The 19,622-nt window shown below is 36.1% G+C and overlaps 1 protein-coding gene across 1 annotated transcript in view; it reads right to left on the bottom strand.

The window, feature by feature from the left end:
- LOC149775120 (equilibrative nucleobase transporter 1-like) overlaps nt 1-19,324 on the bottom strand; it is a 128,409-nt gene extending 109,085 nt beyond the window's left edge. The window contains exon 1 of the mRNA XM_089943368.1: nt 19,105-19,324. The gene's annotated coding sequence lies outside the window, so the exon portion shown is untranslated. The remainder of the gene's footprint in view (nt 1-19,104) is intronic.
- Nucleotides 19,325-19,622: the final 298 nt, after the last annotated feature.

Below are 19,622 nucleotides of genomic sequence, written 5' to 3'. Positions count from 1 at the left end.
TTATGCATACGTGCTTAATCAACAAAGCTGTCGTAGTTTTAAGTTTTATGCATCACGTTAAGTAGAGAGAACCAATATGTATAAACTGCACGAAACATGCAGTAGCTTAATATAATTTTAATGAATTCATACACAAATATAGTGTAGTAAATTTAGAGCATGTACACTTGGTTGTAGTGCCCCGTTTTAAGCAATTCTTAGATTTGTGTGATTACTTGTTTGATTATTGGAATTAGGCGCCATGGAAATATTCCTGGCCCGAACTAATGAGCTAATTAATAGAAGCAAACGTCACGGAGTGAAGTGTTAGTGTGTTTCCATGATGTCCTGGTTCACTAGTAGTGAATTCCGACCAAAACCGAATGAATGTCCCTGTCCCAAAATAGTACATATTAAAATCTAGTGGTATACATTGGTAGCGTGACTACAAGGACAGTACTTACGGTATTAAACCGGTAAATTACACAAGGGAATAAATAAAAAGGGACTTGACAGACACCGTTGATGTTGCCATGTGGGCTAATATGGTGCAGTTATATCGGCGAAATGTGCCTGGAAAGCATACATTGACTGGCCTAAGGTGGCGGAGTTAAAATAGTTCCCATTGTTAAGGAGTACTCATATATGTTCTAAGGCGTGAACGGTTGGTGGTACGGAAACATAATGAAGCCAAAACACGCAGATGTACGGTTGATAGATAGTTGGCAGTTTGGTTTATCTGTGGTCTTGCATTGATTAGAGGAAAATTTAGGTATAGAATGGACACGTCGGGCTTTCTGATTTACAACTGAGGTTGTATGGAAGTCTTTGGAAAGTCGGGGAAACTTATGACTTCTAGCGAGAATCGCGCCAGGGTTTGACAACCGCTCGGTCAAGTAAATACCCGTGTGCGTGTAACAATAGCTATCCTGTGTTCATTTAAGTTGTATGGAAAAAAGCATATACATCCTGGTAAAAACATTTCATAAACTGGAATAAAAGGAAATGAAAGCTATTTGAAATCTCTAATAGATTTTAGACTTCCGTACTTGCTTTTATGCAAAAAGTAAAACAAAGTACTGAAAAGACGCTCTGTTTATTAAATGTTGATACCAATTGATTTTACAGCAGTCAATAACACAGTAAAACAAAATATTGAGAATTACCATGCTCCCAAAATAGTATTTTGTATGCGTTTGGTAGTTTACGTAAAATTAAACGTTTTCTTTCCGTGCGTCTAATGTACAAGTCATTAGGATTAAGTATCCACACTAGTTTTACATCTGAACATCTATATATTGATGAGATTAAACATAAAATACTATGAAGAGTTTATCTCTTAGAAAAAGTCCCAACAACCAACGTTAACGCGCACATGAGATTGATTAACATTCGCTTTAGATGGAAGAGAATTTCTCATAGAAAGGTCCCAACAACCAACGTTAACGCGCACATGAGCTTGATTAACATTCGCTTTAGATGCAGGGATCGTCCTGGGCTTCGCCAATGTCGCAAATTGCGATTTTTTTTCCTTATTGGCGACAAAAATATCCCATCTGGCGATTTTTTTGGCGACAGACTTTTTGGTTATTTAATTTGTACATACAATCATAGATTTGGACTGGATAAATTAAAAGGGAGAACGAAAGGAAGCCACAAACTTGACTAAGCAATGCATTGGAATCAATCTGTTACACAAACAATCCTTTGTTCGCATTGACAACCCCATCTTTACAGTGCATTGTTACATCATAATCTGCTTATGCTGACATCTGGGCTGAGTACTGTATGCTGCGATACAGTCAATCATGCTACCGCACTATACCTACAACTGACCGACTTCTGAAGACGTGAATAGAACAGATACAATTAATTGAATGGCTAAATCTTCTGTTGTTTTTCTTTTTTTTTTTTTTTTTTTTTTTACATATACCAGTACAATAGTTTTGCTGAACCTTCATAGAAAACCGATAACCTTTGAAGTACCGACTACTGTGTATAAATACAAAGCAAATGGAAAAATCTCAATCACAATTATGTCTGTCGCCAGTGCAGCATTTTACTCATTGTTCTTTTCCTTTGGCCATCAATCAGTGTTACGGCTGCTGAGACTTAAACTCCGAAACAAGAAATAGCACAAAAAAACAACCAGTTTTGCATAATTAATAATAATTATTTATTTCTCAAAATACAAGAGTGAAAGAATCTCTAAATTGGGTGTGAATTTATGCTTATATATACGGTCCAATATTGCCAAGTGTTGACTCGTGTAAGTTTCATTCGTGGGAATGGAGATCATATTTTGTTTGTCGAGAAAATTTATACAGCATTCAGTGATCATTCTTGGGATTTAGGAAGCAATTCACTACAAGCTTTGTGAAGCTAGCCATGGGGGGGGGGGGGGGGGGGGGGCTGCTGATAGACTACTGGTGTCACCTGTCAGTGCTGTGGACTGTGAACGTAGATTCAGTAAGATGAACCTCATAAAAACTGACATCAGAAATAAACTCTGCATCTCGTCTCTCGAGAATTTCATGAGAATCAGCACGTACAGATGTGAAAAATTAGACTTTGAAACTGCATTCAACAAGTGGGCAGCCCTAAAATTGCGACGGATCTTCATGTTACACTTTGTAACATTTTGTTAATGCTTGTTGTAATTAAAGAATTAAGTAACCCATCTTTTGTAATTTTCATTGCCTGTTACATTAATAGACTAAATTAACCCTTGGAAAAATGTACACTACTTGTTCTGGCGACACTTTTTGAAAATTGGCGACAAAATATTGAGGTTGGCGATTTTTTTGGCGACAGCTTTTTAAAAGCCAGGACCATCCCTGAGATGGTAGAGTTTATCTCATAGAAAAAGTCCCAACAGCCAACGTTAATTCGCACATGAGATTGATTAACATTCTCTTTAGATGGAATAGTATATATCATAGAAAGAGTCCCACCAGCCAACGTTAACGCGCACATAAGATTGATTAACATTCGCTTTAGATGGAAGATAATCTCTCACAGAAAAAGTTCCAACAGCCAACGTTAACGCGCACATGAGATTGATTAACATTCTCTTTAGATGGAATAGTATATATCATAGAAAGAGTCCCACCAGCCAACGTTAACGCGCACATAAGATTGATTAACATTCGCTTTAGATGGAAGATAATCTCTCACAGAAAAAGTTCCAACAGCCAACGTTAACGCGCACATGAGATTGATTAACATTCGATTTAGATGGAAGAGAATATCTCATAGAAAATGTCCCAACATCCAACGTTAACGAGCACATGAGAATGGTAACATTCGCTTTAGATGGAAGAAAGAACCTTGAAGAAAACTTACAAAGTGGTGTTTTACTATGTTTCATTCGTGTAATCGTTCACTTGTGCTAAAAACGTTTCCAAATCATCTGCATTGTTCTGTGCATGTTCTGCTCATGGCCGTCTGAATCCAAAACTATTTATAAGAAACTTCCTGTCGTAGACCACACATCATAAGTCTTTTCTCGATGTATCTTTTGGGTTATTTTTGTAATAAAATCTGAACTGGCGCCATTGCTTATGCACCAGCCATTCTTCGCTATTTATGATTAGTTTGGCGCAAAAAGCGAGTTTTTGCCAATAGTTGGCGTTCTTTTGAAAGAATGATTGGACATTAATCCGTTGAATTTATTTCAGCGAATTATTTGGGATGCTCTTATTAACAGTTCATTTATCTAAATAATTGTCAAGTTTTCTATCCATCCTTTCTCAAACTCGAGTAAATAAAGAAGTGTTTGTGATTTCAGCAATGACACGCATCAACACTCATATTAATATTTCTTTTATCTAAAATAATTGTACCACACATTGGCAAGTTTTCAATCCAACCTTTCACAAACTCATGTAAACCACACCAAACTTTGACTAAAAAATTTCCTCATCTTGTATAAACGTGCCAAATTGACCTAAAAACACTACGCCGGAAATCTTGTCTTAAATCGCAATCCATATTACCTTCTCTTCTTCCAAAGCAAACCGTCCGTATGATCACAAATACTCACCTCATGAAGACCCAGGAATGTTTTGCACGTATCTGGTCAAAAGTTCGGCCAACGTCGTAATTCAGGAGTAAATAAGGATGTGTTTGTCATTGCAGCTTTATCATGCATCAACATTCTGATGTCTGATTCATCATGGTCAAATTCCAGACGATACTGACACTGATTGCTTCCCTAAGGAACAAGTAAATACAGTTAAACACTCAAACCAGAACAATTACTTACGTAATTGTCAACGCTAATCTTCAGTTCTGGATTTTCGTTACTGATAAAATCAGTCAAATGTGTATAGTTTTTCTAGTCTGAATAGCAGCAAGGTCTATCTTTGAATCAGTTTTGACCCTGTCACAGAGCATAGTTTATCTCAACGAATACCCCTACGCTTTTCATCTCCATTATTCTTGGCAAAGACTTGATTATACTAGTTGCGAATTATTGCTTGACCGTAATTCCAATTTAACACCTGCTCCGTCTTGTCATCATCTGACCGTCTGGTTAACTGATAAATCGATTAGGGATCCACCTCAACATGCTTCGTAAGTCATAGTGGACAGGTCCAGGCCGGTTTTGTTTTCACTTCGACTGTTTTCAGGAATGGATGATGCCATGTGGCATTGAGTTCAATTCATAATTGGGAATTTCATATTAATATTTCTTGCTTCGAGTTACATAAATTAAACCTACAGTAAAAGTCAGAATGAGAAGAATGGACGCTTAGCTTATTAATATTGTAGATAAATGAGGAAAAATCTTATTTTAAGATACGAAGTTGTATCCCAAAAGCTGGCTTATTTGAATTCTGTCTGAGAGAAACCTATTACAGTAGGTAATATTTCCTGTCTGAGGAGCTCTGAGAGGCGGTGATTAGGTTTCATTGGGCAAAAGTGAATCACAACAAAATGCAATATTTACTAGAATAAACTTTCTAAACTCTATGAATCTGATTGAAACGAGAACATACGGCTTATTTGTTGCTAGACAATATATTGTTTCTGTTATTCCGTTTGCAACTCTAATATCCGATTGGTATATGCTTGATCAAAAGTCCTTAATAACACCGTATTTTTCTTTCATAAGCTCGTCATGAATATATGGGAACTCTTCGTGTACTTGTTGACGTCATGAATATATGGGAACTTTTCGTGTACTTGTTGACGTCATGAATATATGGGAACTTTTCGTGTACTTGTTTCAAATAGGCATTTCGAGATCAAGCTGTTTTAAGGTCTGTCATATCAGTGACACTGTGTCCCATATCATCCATATCGCAGTGACAAGGTGACCCATATCATCCATATCGCAGTGACAAGGTGGCCCATATCAGTCATATATCAGACAAAAGGATGTCCCATATCAGCCATATATCAGTGACAATGTGGCACATAACAGCCATAGATCAGTGACAGTGTGGCCCATATTAGTAATATATCAGTAACCTGTAATCCAAATCAGTAATAACATAGTGAATGTGTGGCCAATACCAGCCATACAACAGTGACACTGTGGCCTATTTTGTCATATAACAGTGACATGGTGGTCTAAATTAGCCATCTATCAATTACTGTGTAGCCCATATCAGGCAGTATCAGCCATATCTAAGTGACACTGTGGCCCATATCATCCATGTATCAGTGACAGTATGACCCGTATAAGCCATATCGTAGTGACACTGTGGCCCATATCAGCCATATATTAATGACAGTGTGGCCTATATTAATGAAATCTCAGTGACACTGTGGCCCATACCAGCCATATATCAAAGACAGAGTAGCCCATGTCAGTGATATCTCAGGGACAATGTGGCCCATATCAGCCAAAGCTCTAAAATAAAGTCCTATCATTTTCTGCCAGATCTCATGAACTGCAGTAACATTAAGATCATCTCACCTTTCGGAAACCATGGATAAAATAATTAAGAACATCCACTTTCTAACGCTTTCGTAAATATCTAATCTTTTTCAATTGCATACTTTGTTGTTAATAATAATAATAATAATAATAATAATAATCGATCGTAAACATTTATGCTGTTACATGGGACTGGTTATAGAGAAGTGGTTGTTGTAAATGAGATAATTGATGCATATTCTCGGTACGAAGTGGAAAAATTGTTTCCATTATCACGAGAATTAATCCTCTATACAACTCTGATTTGGCTCCAGTTGAATTACGCTGAGGACCGCTCAGGTCCCATGAGAGGTTAGAGCGTCCGCCTCGGATGCGGGAGGTCGCGGGCTCGAATCTCCGCCGAGTCATGTCAAAAACTTACAAAACTGGTACAAGCAATTGCCTCGCTTGGTTCTCAACATTAAGGCGTTAGTGTAGGACTGGTCGGTCTGGTGTCAGGATAATGAGACTGGGTGGGACATGATGATACGTGTCTGCGGCATGATGCCCCAGTGCTAGACAAGCGGCCACATTGCAGACATCGATGCCAAATGACTGAAGAATTCTTGAAGTTGCGTTAAAAATCCAAATCACACATACACACACACAAACACACACACACATTTATGCTCTGCGGCAGACGATTTGAAAGCCGCCGTGGATATACAGTACCAAAATGTGAAAACAAAATTGTATTTAATGAATGTGTAATCAGACTGAGAAAGTGTGAAGACGTGCTTGGGGATTTTTTTAGTGGATGCATTGACTATAGAACTTTGTTGAACGGCACAATCATATTCAGAATTTGTTAAATACTCTTTGTGTATCTATATTTATTGTATCCTCTGCCATAAAGACTACAAGAAATGAATGGATGATACAGTCGGTAGGGGGTATAAGGAAAGCAAGACTAATGAAGAAAGAAAGACAATTAAATACAGTCAACTCCACTTATATGCATAGCATCGGGACCGGTCCCAAGTTATGCATGTAACCGGATTATGCATTTAAGCGGAATTCATGTATATTAACAATTTACATGTACTTGTAAAATGGAAAATCATACAAACAAAGCTCATATGCTATATAAATGTGTTTCAGTGGATTAAACATCTACGTATACATTTAATTCCACAATACATGTAAATTGAGATAAACACTATAAAATGTTATTGCCGAAATTATTATTGACATTGTGTATCGCTCTTTTGTAGCAAAATAGTATACGGGTCGCTACTAAAATTAGTTCCCAGTAAAGTAATAAGCTTACGTAAAAGAAAGACATTGAATTCGTTAAAGTTTGCAGGTTACTTGGTAAAAAAGTCCGTAATTGATTTTTGAACACAGCTAGAGCGGACAATCTGGTGAACAATAGTCTGCGGGTTATAAAATCCGTTATACGATTCGCACCCATTTGCTTCCAGAAACGCTCTGATAGTCTCCAGACTTTTAATCGCAGTAGCAAAGTTTGGCGGAGGGACAGACAAATCATTGGTAGACTCATCAACGTCATCTGCATCTGAATCCTTTACGTCTTGCTTGACGTTTGAACAGATATCGTCATACGTTTTTAATTCACTCTGCCACTCTTCAAGAATATTTTCCTTATTTTTCTGAATTGTCGATATTGCACTTTGGTTAACACCAAACAACTGTGCAATCGAAGACTGACTTTCTTTATTACCTAACTTATTTATCACCTCCGCACGATCCGTCAACAATAACGTCTTACGTGTGCGCTTAGTCATTTTAGATTTGGTCAATGGGTTGAATTGTCATTGCTTTCTTCAGGAATTGTACAAGAAACTTGATTCGATGCGGATTTAGGACTAGGCCGCCAGCAAACTAGGAATTTGTGCTAACCACTGAGATTACTGTTACTAATGACTCGTCAGGTGGTCATCAAGCTGCTGCCAGCTGGCAATAATTTCTAGCTCTAGAGCCAGTGCACCGGCATTAATAACGCCTTAGCTGATGAGCGCAGAGGTTGACCTGGGCACCAGTCTACAATTTTCTACAATCTTTGGGATAGCAGTCTACACGTATACAGCCTTGACCTCCACTTTAGATGTCTGGACCATGTTTGTGCAATTAAGCGGTGTCAAATACGTTTAACGTCAATGGCTGAGACCAGCAAATTATATGCAATTAAACGATTTATGCATTTAACCGACATGCATTTATCCGATATTGATTACTATACATATTAATGAAGGAAAAAGGGGACCATACTTTCGCTATGCACTTAAGCGATCTATGCAATTAAGCGATATGCATTTAAGTGGAGCCAACTTTATATTTTAAAGAAAACTCTTAGTAATGCTAAACCATTAAATCAGTTAGATACCCTTCCTCTCGTCTCACCGACATGAAATAAAATCATGCATGTAATAATGCTAATAAAGCTGATATACATTGAGGTACTTGCTTTCTTAGATCCTGCAGAAACGAAAACCACCAAATACTATTCTCACAAAAGTCTTCATCAGATGAGCCTAATATGTATTTAACAACACGAATTACTCCTTTTATAATTAGAATTAAAATATTCATAAGGTAGTCAATGCTTACAAAGGACGAAAGGATGACGCACGTGCGAAAAACTATGGGCATGAAAATAAAACTAATTTTTAGTAGCGCCATTGCACACCAAAACCGAACTTAACCTTTTACTATACTGAGAGAACAGCTGGTCCCTATGACATATCTTTAAATTTTTGAAGTGTCGTAGCTTTTTTATTTGCTAGAGACATGGCACTAAAAGTAATTATCATGAAGGTCAATGTGACCTCCTTTTGCTACGGGAGAGTCGATTTGCTAGGTGCTGAAAGTGTCCTATCTGACACGATTAACCAGCCATTCATTAGGTGAATATAAAAACAAAGTAAAACAATTGTATGTGTGCTAATTTAAAAACTAAAGAAAAACCCCACCAACAAACAATTAACAGTTACTGGATAAGAAACGCTTTTGAAATGGTAGTTTAAGAGCATTGTTAAGACTCGTCCTTACCTATAAAAGGCCGATTTGGCATATTTGGCATATAAAAATATAGCATGTTGAGATACTTAATCATATATTGTTTACTTTGAAGTTTGAATAGTTGAGTAAATACGGACCTGAAATTATCTACTTACTTTCTGCTGACATATGGACATTACTGAACGAGAAAAAAGATATGTTTCAAAGATAGCACTTCATGATCTTAAAATTCAGCCTTTAACTACATCAAGCGGATTATCCAATGAAAACACAGACCACATCAGGCTGATTGTCCAATGAAAACACAGACTACATCAGGCTAATTATCCAATGAAAACACAGACTAAATCAGGCTGATTATCCAATGAAAACACAGACTACATCAGGCTGATTGTCCAATGAAAACACAGACTACATCAGGCTGATTACCCAATAAAAACACAGACTACATCAGGCTGATTATCCATTGAAAACACAGAGAGTTGCAAGTATAATGGATGAAACGCAATGCCGGTGAGATTCAGTCCTACACAGACAGGAATGACATGAAGAACTTTTAAGATGCGTTGAGAACAGTTTACGGTCCAGAATCACTAGAAACAGTAATGCTGGTTTCTAACAGTAATGCTTATCGACCAACAAGAAATAATACTTCAAAGATGGACAGAACACTTCAATAACATCCGCAATCTACAATCTTACGTCACTGATGAGGGCAACTCATTGGTTGTCTTTAGTCGAAATCAACATATCACTGGTTTGTCTATAAACCAGTATTCTAACTACTAAATCCGAGTCCGACATGAAACAGTTAACTTCAGCTTTTGCAAACTTTGCATTACAATCAGAATCATGCAGACAGAGATGCATCAAATTTCACCATGAATGATTTGTTACGTGTTTCGGCTCAAATAAGCAGTAACACAGAACTAGTGAAAACAACAAGCTTTTTAAAATTTAACAAATAATGTATTTTCCTGGAAAATTCTGTAAAAATGAAAAAAGGAGAGAACTTACGGTTTCAAGAATCAAATCCAAAAAATAATCTAAGAATAATCCACGAATAAAATTACAAAAGTCCTAGTAATAAATGTTCTAATAATTTCAAATTCGAATCCTGATGTAAAATCCAAGATGGATGACGATGACGTATGCTGTAGTCAGTACTGTGCTTATCTACAGTTCCTTGTAGAAATACAACTAATGACACTCCGGTATTGGAAATACAAATTAAACTTGTTAACAATGTCTTTCCAAAATCTGTGTGAGCACTCTTCAAATATTTCCAGAGAATAAAGAATTAATCCTTTTGAAATCGAAATGATCTGAAGATAATTAACTCAAAATCTGGCAACATCAAAGAAAACTTGATGCCAAGTGTAAAAGCCCGAAAACTGAGAAATCTCTCTCTACACATCACTATTAAAGCTAACAAATGCGTAGTTATGGAAAAACCAGAATTGCAAAATCAAAGGGGGGGGGGGAGTCATGTGATCATGTTTATATCACGTACACAGAATATGGCCTTGATTAGACCAATAATGTTCTCTAAAATAAAAAAATAAAATAAGTTGTTTACATCTTAAACCATGTAGGCCCATCATGATCTTGGAAACAACCTATCATTTTAAAATAAAATGGAACTTTGTTTACTAATTTTGAATCAAGGTCAGAATTTAGATCAACACCAGGTGTTTATGAAAAGAATGATTCAGGTCAAACAATGTTCTGGAAAAATATCATCTCCAGTGAAAAAATTTACATTATAATGGCATATAATGAATAAAAAATTAAAACTGACAAATAATTAAATTAAAATAAATATATATTAAATCAGATATACGTAACAGCTTCATATATGAATAAACCGACGCCAGATTTGCCAAAGCATGAGTAGCTTCCAGCCTACTAAGCTCAAATGTGTAACATCGCAAAATCAACAGTCGACAATAAAGCTGAAGTTAAATAAAGCCGTTGTCTGTGCATACGAAACCGGGACAGACTATATGCCATAACACTAAACCATTTCCACAAGGGCTGCCTGCGAAAGCTAATGAGAATAAGATGACAGCACAAGGTCCCAGTCATCTAAGCATCAAACCTGTGCTGATGAAATCACACTACGAGAAAGGACATTCTACACCGAGCTGAAGGATATAGAGCGATCACAGGGACGTCAGAAGAAACGCTGCTGAAACACACTCATGTCATTATTGAAAGGTTTCAACGCTGACCCTGAATCTTGGGAAGATCTCTCAAACAGTCATTCTGCCTGTCGCAGTCGCATTCATATTGGAATTAGATACTATGAGCTAAGTAGCATCACAGGGGAAGGGCAGAATCTAGAGCAGCGTAAATCTAGGACGTGCAGCAAGTCTTCTGATGACAAAGCAGCCCCAAACGTCATTTCCTGTCTAGTGTGCCACAGACAGTTCAAAGCATACGTTGACCTGGTCAGCCACTCATATTCTCACGGAATCCAAGATAGATGGTGATGGCATGGTTATCTTGAACTCGAAGAACGAACAACATCTTATCTGCAGCGACGAATTTCGGGATAGTTTAATTCATCCGGATTTAAATCCTGCATAATTTTAATCGTTTGGTTTCAAATGTTAGAGATAACAATTAATCTGGCTTGACATTTGAAAGAGAGCGTGGCAGTTAATTCCTTTGATATTTAGAAGAGCAAAAAATAGAAAGAAATAGACGTGGCACTCACCATGATAAGAAGTACCGATTGAACACGTCAGTGTAAACGAAACTCTACTTTTCCTTAGTTCGTCAATCCACTTGCCGTTAGAATATTAGTGTATACACAGTATCTACAGAACGTATGTATTTATAAGTCTAGTCAAACTGCACGCAAACATCCTTATCTACTGTAGGATATGCACCTGCAGATCGGGGTCTATGTTGTTTGTTCAACTGATTACTCATAACAAACTGCACAGATCGAGATCTGCCGTTGCTTAGTGCGACGACAGGTCCGTCTACGCAATTTGCAGTTGATCTGCTCGAATAAGCGAGTATCGACGGTGATCATTGAGCTGTTTTACTCCGGTAAGTGGCTGGTGTTTTCATAAATTTAAGAGCCGCCTTTAGTTAGAGTAGATGATCGTGAAGATAAATGGAAGGTAAATGACATCTATGTGAGTTGTATTTACAAATTGTAAATCATTAGTTCACAAAACTATGTAGAGCAAGAAAACTCAATATTCTCAGGACTCTAATTGTCGCCAGTGATTATATACTCGACGTCACACCATATGCAATGTTAGGTGTATGGAGAATAAACAACCTGAGGTAAAGAAATGTAACACTCTTTATGCGGTCTCTATAGGTAATTAAGAAGTGTTTGTCAATTTTAAATTCACTTGGTTACCGTTCAATTTGATACCAAGGAGAAAAATTCTATGTCTAAGTTGCAGAGCATGCTGATATACTGAACTGAGATCACGGTTGTTTGTCAGGGATGCCAAATATATCTGAATTGCAAAACAGTGTGATAATTTCAAGATTGGACTCGATACTACTCGAGACATGTTGTTTACATGAAATCTGACGCTGCAAGAACAAAAGCTATAAACACCATCGTTAAAAGTACAAAACTATTTTATCTTTTTCACAAATAAGCTTGACCACAAAGACCAATTTATTTACAAAGAGCCTTTAGCCTTCAGAATCCATCCAATTTATATATAAAAATATGTCGTAACTAAAATATTATATTCATTGCTAAAATGAAAAGAAAGTTATTGTAACTGTTTTAATAAATTTTGGAAAGATTTTCATTTCTCCAAACTCTTCCATCTGAGATTACCGCAACTGCTACTGGAGGTCAATTAAGGGCGATATCAGCCAACGGAGCGATATAATAGCCACATGAGCCGCTATATTGTTGCTGTTATTGTTGTCCTTATTTGCATGATTCCTACAGATGTTGACGAACATGGCTTTTGATTAAAATTTTGTTATATTTTCGGAAATCAACTGAGCAGTAAGTATGGCAACTAAGTCGAAGCCATCGGGTTGCTAGTTTGGTACTCATCCGCGTCGCTAACAGTTTTAAATCCACTACATCTTGGTATAATACCTGCGTTTACCTTATTAGGTCTGATGTATGTGGCGAAAATTGTTGAGGGTAGTTAATGTCCCCTGTTGAAATAATTTGAATGCAACATCGAAATGATGAAAATAGTTGTCGTCATTTACATGTTTTTGTCCATGTTATATGATTGGACACAATTATTCACTACGTTTTTGAATTTAAATTTCAGTGGCATTCCAGTTAATTTGCTAGAGCCTTGCCAATTATTGCAGAAAGCACGAAATCGATAATCGATGCAGATTATAAAGACCTTCAAAGCTATTTAGGGTGCTAACCACGAGAAATAAAAGTTTCTAATCATATTGACCGACTTTTCATGACCTTTTGAGGCAGATAATAGTTACTGAATTGAACTATCTTTTACACAGGTAATATAGCTCATTGAATATTTCGATTTATGAATCAAAAACATAATGCACAGTGTATTTATTTGTGGGTTTGTAGGTGGTCACCTCTTTTGGAGTCCTTCTAATTTTATAAACCTTTTGACTGCTTAGATTCCTAGTTATAATTGAAAATTTTAATTTACATGAAATTAAATTTAAACGTTATGATACTTCCCTTGATCATGTATCGGAATGATATTTATCCACAACAGTAGCCATTTACCCTTCATGACCTGGAAGAACGCATATCAATCGGATGGATACGAATGACTTGGAAGAACGCATATCAATCGGATGGATACGAATGACTTGTCTTCAAATTAATTAAGTTGTCGGGGAGAAAGACTTATAGACAGAGATGATTAAACATCCTTGAATAAATGTCTGTTTCAATAACAAATTCTAGATGCATATGGAAACTTTAATTAAATTCTGTACAAGTATATGTCTGCACACGTCGTTCAGCGATAACTGTTTTATTTGTAATCTGCTATAAATCGTTCCAGTGAACGGCTACAGCCGATTCCTCAATAGGTTATATGTTAATAGAAAGGATATACACTGCACTAACCAAAGAAGCATTATTAGCATTTTGACGTATTTGCAGTGAAACAAAATCCATAAACCAGTCCAAGTATCTACGTCATTTATAATACAGTAATATAAAATGCCCATTCTATTATTCTACACTAATTGTCGGAAGATAGCAAGTGAACCTATTATCATAGAAAAGGGAGCACGACACCAATCTTTCCCGTTTGAATATCACTTTATTTTTGTTGGTCTTGATGATTTCCAATAAGTGAGTCCTTTTAAAAGAATAAAGATTTTTCTGAGAAATATTACAAAGCACAATTAAATATTCATCCCTTCGCAAAGTTTACAAATTCGACTGGGATATTTGATTCGTATTTAATTCCTATACGAAATAAGCAATCGGTTGAATTTAGCTGACGCAAACGAGTGTGTGATATGTTTGATTTCTGCAGTGAAGCAGTTTATAGTGATGTCTAGCACTGGGGCATCATGTCATAGGCATATAGCATGATGTCCCACTCATTCATTTTATCCTGACACCAGGGCGACCAGTCCTAACACTAACTTCTTAATGCTGAGCGCCTAGCGAGGCATGTTTATTAGTATCTTTTTTTAATAAGTCTTTGGTATGACTCCCGCATCTGAAGCGGACACTCTAACCAACAGGTCACAGGAGCTGTTTGTGACTCAAGCGAATTATTATGCTAAAAACAAAGGCAGTCAAAATTTAATTAGTTCCCATGATAACCCCAGCTGACGAAAAATAACCATAAAATAAAACTATATGATCGGGTCAGGGGGCAAATAAAGGTTAAACTATTAATTTATTCAAAGTGTTGAAAATACAGGACATGGTTACCAACCAAATATGAAAATATGCAAATAGTTTTTTTGTGATTAGCCATGTACGTTTACGTTCCATTCAGATGGAAACGTTTTGAGAAGATGTCGGTAGTTCCGAAAAAATGTTACTTTCCATCAGACTATAAGAGAAAGAGTTATCGCCGAAAAGCATATGCTAAGACGTATTTTTTGAAGAATTAATTATTTTTTTTAATGTATAACTGCAAAACAAACTGATATTTGGTGATTATATATATATATATATATATATATATATATATATATATATATATATAGAGAGAGAGAGAGAGAGAGAGAGAGAGAGAGAGAGAGAGAGAGAGAGAGAGAGAGATGTGCTTATGACACTCGAATGAAAAAGTAACCAAATATATTTACGCAAAACCCGCTCCACCGCTTTAATAGATGGAAGATTTTACTGTTTTCGCTAGGTCATCACTACTGTAGAAAGTATGACTAAAGAGGTATAAAAGGAATGGGCATGTATTATTTTATGTTTTATTATAAATGCATGTAGAGTTAATGAACTAAAGATTTATGTACTTTCATAATCATCGACGTGAATTGGATCTGACAGGATTTACATCATTTGTCCCCCATGAGGTTTACTCGTTCATCAGCTAATTCTATTTTACAAGAGAGCATAAAGCATCTGGTTTTGGTATGATAGATTTGTCTGATAGGAAACCACGTCAATGTTAACCTCGTCCATTGAGAATTTACTGTGAAACCTATAGCATTACAATTCACAGAATAATCACGAAAACTGATTTCGAAGAAGAGTATTTCGCTGACTTTTTATTAACAATGGTAATGTCACACGGGCCTGTATATAGATCATTTAAGGCTGAAATAATTTCCCAAACTGAATTTTAATTAATATTACAATCGTGTTTTTTCAGTGCCTAACAATTTCCAAAACGATTGTCTTAAAGTCTTACAGCCAAATTCCAACCTGTTGATCCTGTTTGGTTTGTTTAATTTTCTTCCAATCCTTGAGCTTTGTCAAGAAAGTAGTAATATTTGCTAACATTGTGATACGAACGAGTAACGAACAGTAGAAATAAAATTACCTCAATTATTCCAAATTTAAACTGTCTGCCCAAAGTTTCATGTCTCAAGTCCGATCACCAAGTTTTGGCTCTAATGTACCTATGTTCAAAATATTGTTTCACTTTTCACTGGACATCCAGAACACTATGCTCTATCATTCTGTCAATTTTCGATAATTTGCAATACAACAACTTATTGTGTAATCATGTCATCTTTTATTTTCCGTCAATAATAATATTCTTGTATTGGTTTATAAATAAATAGGATTAATATCTGGGTGGAAAATGAGTAAGATTTCTGACGATTCATATAAAAATAATCCAAAAGACCTTTCTTAAATAATAATAATAATAATAATAATAATAATAATAATAATGATAATCTATTTCATAATACTTTATTTGCTGAAAATCATCCTAGTTTCGTTGAAAGTTTCCTAATTGGATGATACACCACTCAGTATGCACACAGAGATAACTCTTCTATGAGACTGCATAGTAACCCCATTAATCAGAAGTATGATATGGTTCCTTGGAAATTCCTTACATACCCAAGATATCGCTATTTCTTTGACTTTCAGCGTCAACCGAAATCGGTCCTTGTCCAGTCACGACGCTTACGGTTCGAGTGGCTTCCCGTCTTACAGATGACTTACGAACTACGTCAAAATGGGGCTCTAAATAGGGCGATATAGAAAGTAGACATATAACTAAACAAATCATCAGGCTTCTTTATCTGCAATCGTGAAAAATAATTTGTGATTAAATTTCAGCTGCCATTTTCGAACATCCTAAATTGTTATGTCCCACCCTTGTTATAAAATCAAACACTATTGCGCAAAAATTGTGTGCGTCTACTAAAAGAGGTTAATAAATGCAGTTAAAGTGAACTTATCGTTTTGAATAAGGTGCATTTGTTTTGCAAAATTCTATACAAACAAACTAACGTTTATATTATTGCAAACGAAATGACAAGCAAACATTAGGACAGTCATATAGGTTGGACCATCGAGCCAGATACACACATACCTAGCGAAACTTCTCGACGGATATTACAGTGCGAAGACACCATTCAACTTGCCAATGTCGTAATAAAATCCGTTTCACAGGGTAGATTTCAATCTTAGAATTTAACAGGAGAACGATAGTAAAATGTAAATGGTAATTGATTGCTTGTATGGCGGAACCTGTTTTTAACAAGCATCGCATTAAGTTACGGGTGGAATTGGCTGGTTTCAGCGTCCTTGCAAATATCAGTCTAACATCAAGAAGTGACATTGCAATCCATGGTTACATTAATAATTTAGAAGTCAGGCAATTAAGGCGTTGCCGTCTATTTTAGTCCAAGCATATCTGCCATAAACAAGTAACTTAATACATTTCAGGTTATATTTTCCAATATGGGGTATCTCCAAATTCAATATGTTTAGAGATGAACAATATAGGTTTGTTGGAAGCATATATATGAGAGAGAAGGAGAGAGGGAGAGCGTTTCTTTTCCTACGTTAATGAGAGATGTATTTCATCGTGTGGTTAAGAACAAAATCGTGCTACTTGAACGAGTGGCGAAGCCAAGAGTTTAAAATATATCGTTTCTGGTACCACAAGATGAAGTGAACAGAACTTTTTATTTGTATTATATACCAAACTTGCTCCAGGATCTAAGTTTACAAGATTAAACTCGCCCTTCGGCGCAACACCCTCACCACCAACCCCTTTTCGTAAATTCCATAGGCTGATCATACGTGACTTAATGAAACGGTAGGATTGGGTGGACCATATATGTTGCCGTAAATTACATTGTTGTCATTGTCTAAACTAGTTAAGCCCATCAGAAAACAAAATCCGATTCAGCAATGCATCACAGCGTGTTTTTCGTTGTTGTCAAGATAGAAAGTGGGGGAAAAAAACTTCAGAGATACGCGAACGGCATATAGTCAAATTTCTTCATCAAAAATTAATTTCCATGTCTGAAATGTAACACGATTTTTATTTTCTTGTTCTAGCTCACAAAGTACTCATTTCTGCTGCTGCAGGTACCACTTTTGTAGCCAATACAAAATCAAGGATCATATGGCATGATGGGAAATCAAATATTTTCTAGAATACAAATCATATGGCGAATAACAATAACAGTCCTTTTAAGTGCACTGGGTCCAGCAATGGATATCGTGTGTGAGGGAATGATTAAGATAAATGCAATGAACTGACAGCGAAAAGTGCAAAACTAGTATCTAATTAGCCTAAGCGCTTTCGACTCTTAATGAGTCTTTTTCAAAGGCAAATACAAAACATAGACAAGACAAATAAATAAAACACAAAAGCAATTGTGTTTGCAAAACTTTTCATGGCTGTTTCTACAGGAATTAAACCTTTAATTGTATATCGCTTAGGCTAGTAGATACTAGTTTTGCACAGTTCGTTGTCCATTTATTGCATTTATATATAATGGAATTTGGAGAACTGTCTTTAAAGTTGAATTGCCATTTTCTGATTTTACTTCTTGTGTTTTATTAGAATTGGTTTTCCGATACAATAGAGTGAATAGTTCAGGTATGCAAACAACACTCAACGTGTATTTGCATCTTTCTACTGAGGGTCACAAATTAATCCATCACACTGACAATTCGAATTCTGATTTATATCCCAGCTGATTGGGAGCATTGACACTTGAATAAGATGTAACACTATAAGGAAACAGTTTAAAAGGTTTTAAATATTGAAGAAAACTAAATTTTATGAGCGTAATATATTGAAATAAAGATTAACATGTATGTATGTATGTATGTATGTATGTGCATGTTTGCGTGCGTGCGTGCGTGTACATACGTGTACGTACATACGTACGTACGTATGTATGTATGTATGAATGCATGCATGCATGAAACCCAACTACTAATGACATGAAAATAAAAATGCTCTTTTTCCTTATGTTATTTTACTGCTAACATATCAATTATTATTTCAATACATCAATAATTCAGTATTTTTACATACATCCATACCTACATATTCAATATAACCATAAATGTATTTTATAATAAACTGATAAACCTCATTTACATTTTCGGAAATGTTACTAAAACGATTCAAAAAATGTTTCGTACTTGTTGCATATAACGGTGCTAAAACACGTCATCCTAAGATTTTGGTATTTTACTTCCACTTAACATTGAAAACTCACAACTGAGTTTACCAACTAGCTTAATCTGTCAGATCTTTGGACAAAAATACTTGATAGACGATCGAAAACACGCTTTTACTCACCTAATAGAAGGTTTTTACATACAAAGTCCCCAGTGGAATAATCCCTTCCTCTCTATAAAGTTAGATGATGCTAGGTTATACGCTCAATGTCTTGTCTCGTCTGCAACAGGACACACTGTGTCCAGACTTCCCCTCTATTCCAGGTTTGATATTGTCATTCAGACTCCTTGGTATGCACGAGCGTGCAGGTATTATGAGCTTTATGGCTCCAGCTGGAAGTTCAGACAGCCTATCAGAAACACGCTGCATCTAGTCAAATGAGAATAGCATTGCGAGAGAGATTCTGTTCGCTGTCTTAAATACCTCTCGTGATTTTCATATATGTTGAATATCGATTACGTCGTCTTTCCTCTTCCGGAATAATGGACACAAACGCACGACTGTTAATACATGTATGGGTTCCTGCCACTTGGTAAAATATGCCCTTGCTTTCTTGAGCTAATTGTTTTATGAATCAGCTGAATAGTACAGTCCACCTGACTGCACATTAAATAACTGAATTCCTGATAGGTCCAAGC

The sequence above is a fragment of the Sinohyriopsis cumingii genome, chromosome 19, assembly GCF_028554795.1.
Source record: "Sinohyriopsis cumingii isolate HCF-2022 chromosome 19, ASM2855479v2, whole genome shotgun sequence".
NCBI classification, from domain to species: domain Eukaryota; kingdom Metazoa; phylum Mollusca; class Bivalvia; order Unionida; family Unionidae; genus Sinohyriopsis; species Sinohyriopsis cumingii.
The sequence above is the reverse complement of the archived record's forward strand: the minus strand, read 5'-3'. Positions and strand labels throughout refer to the sequence as shown.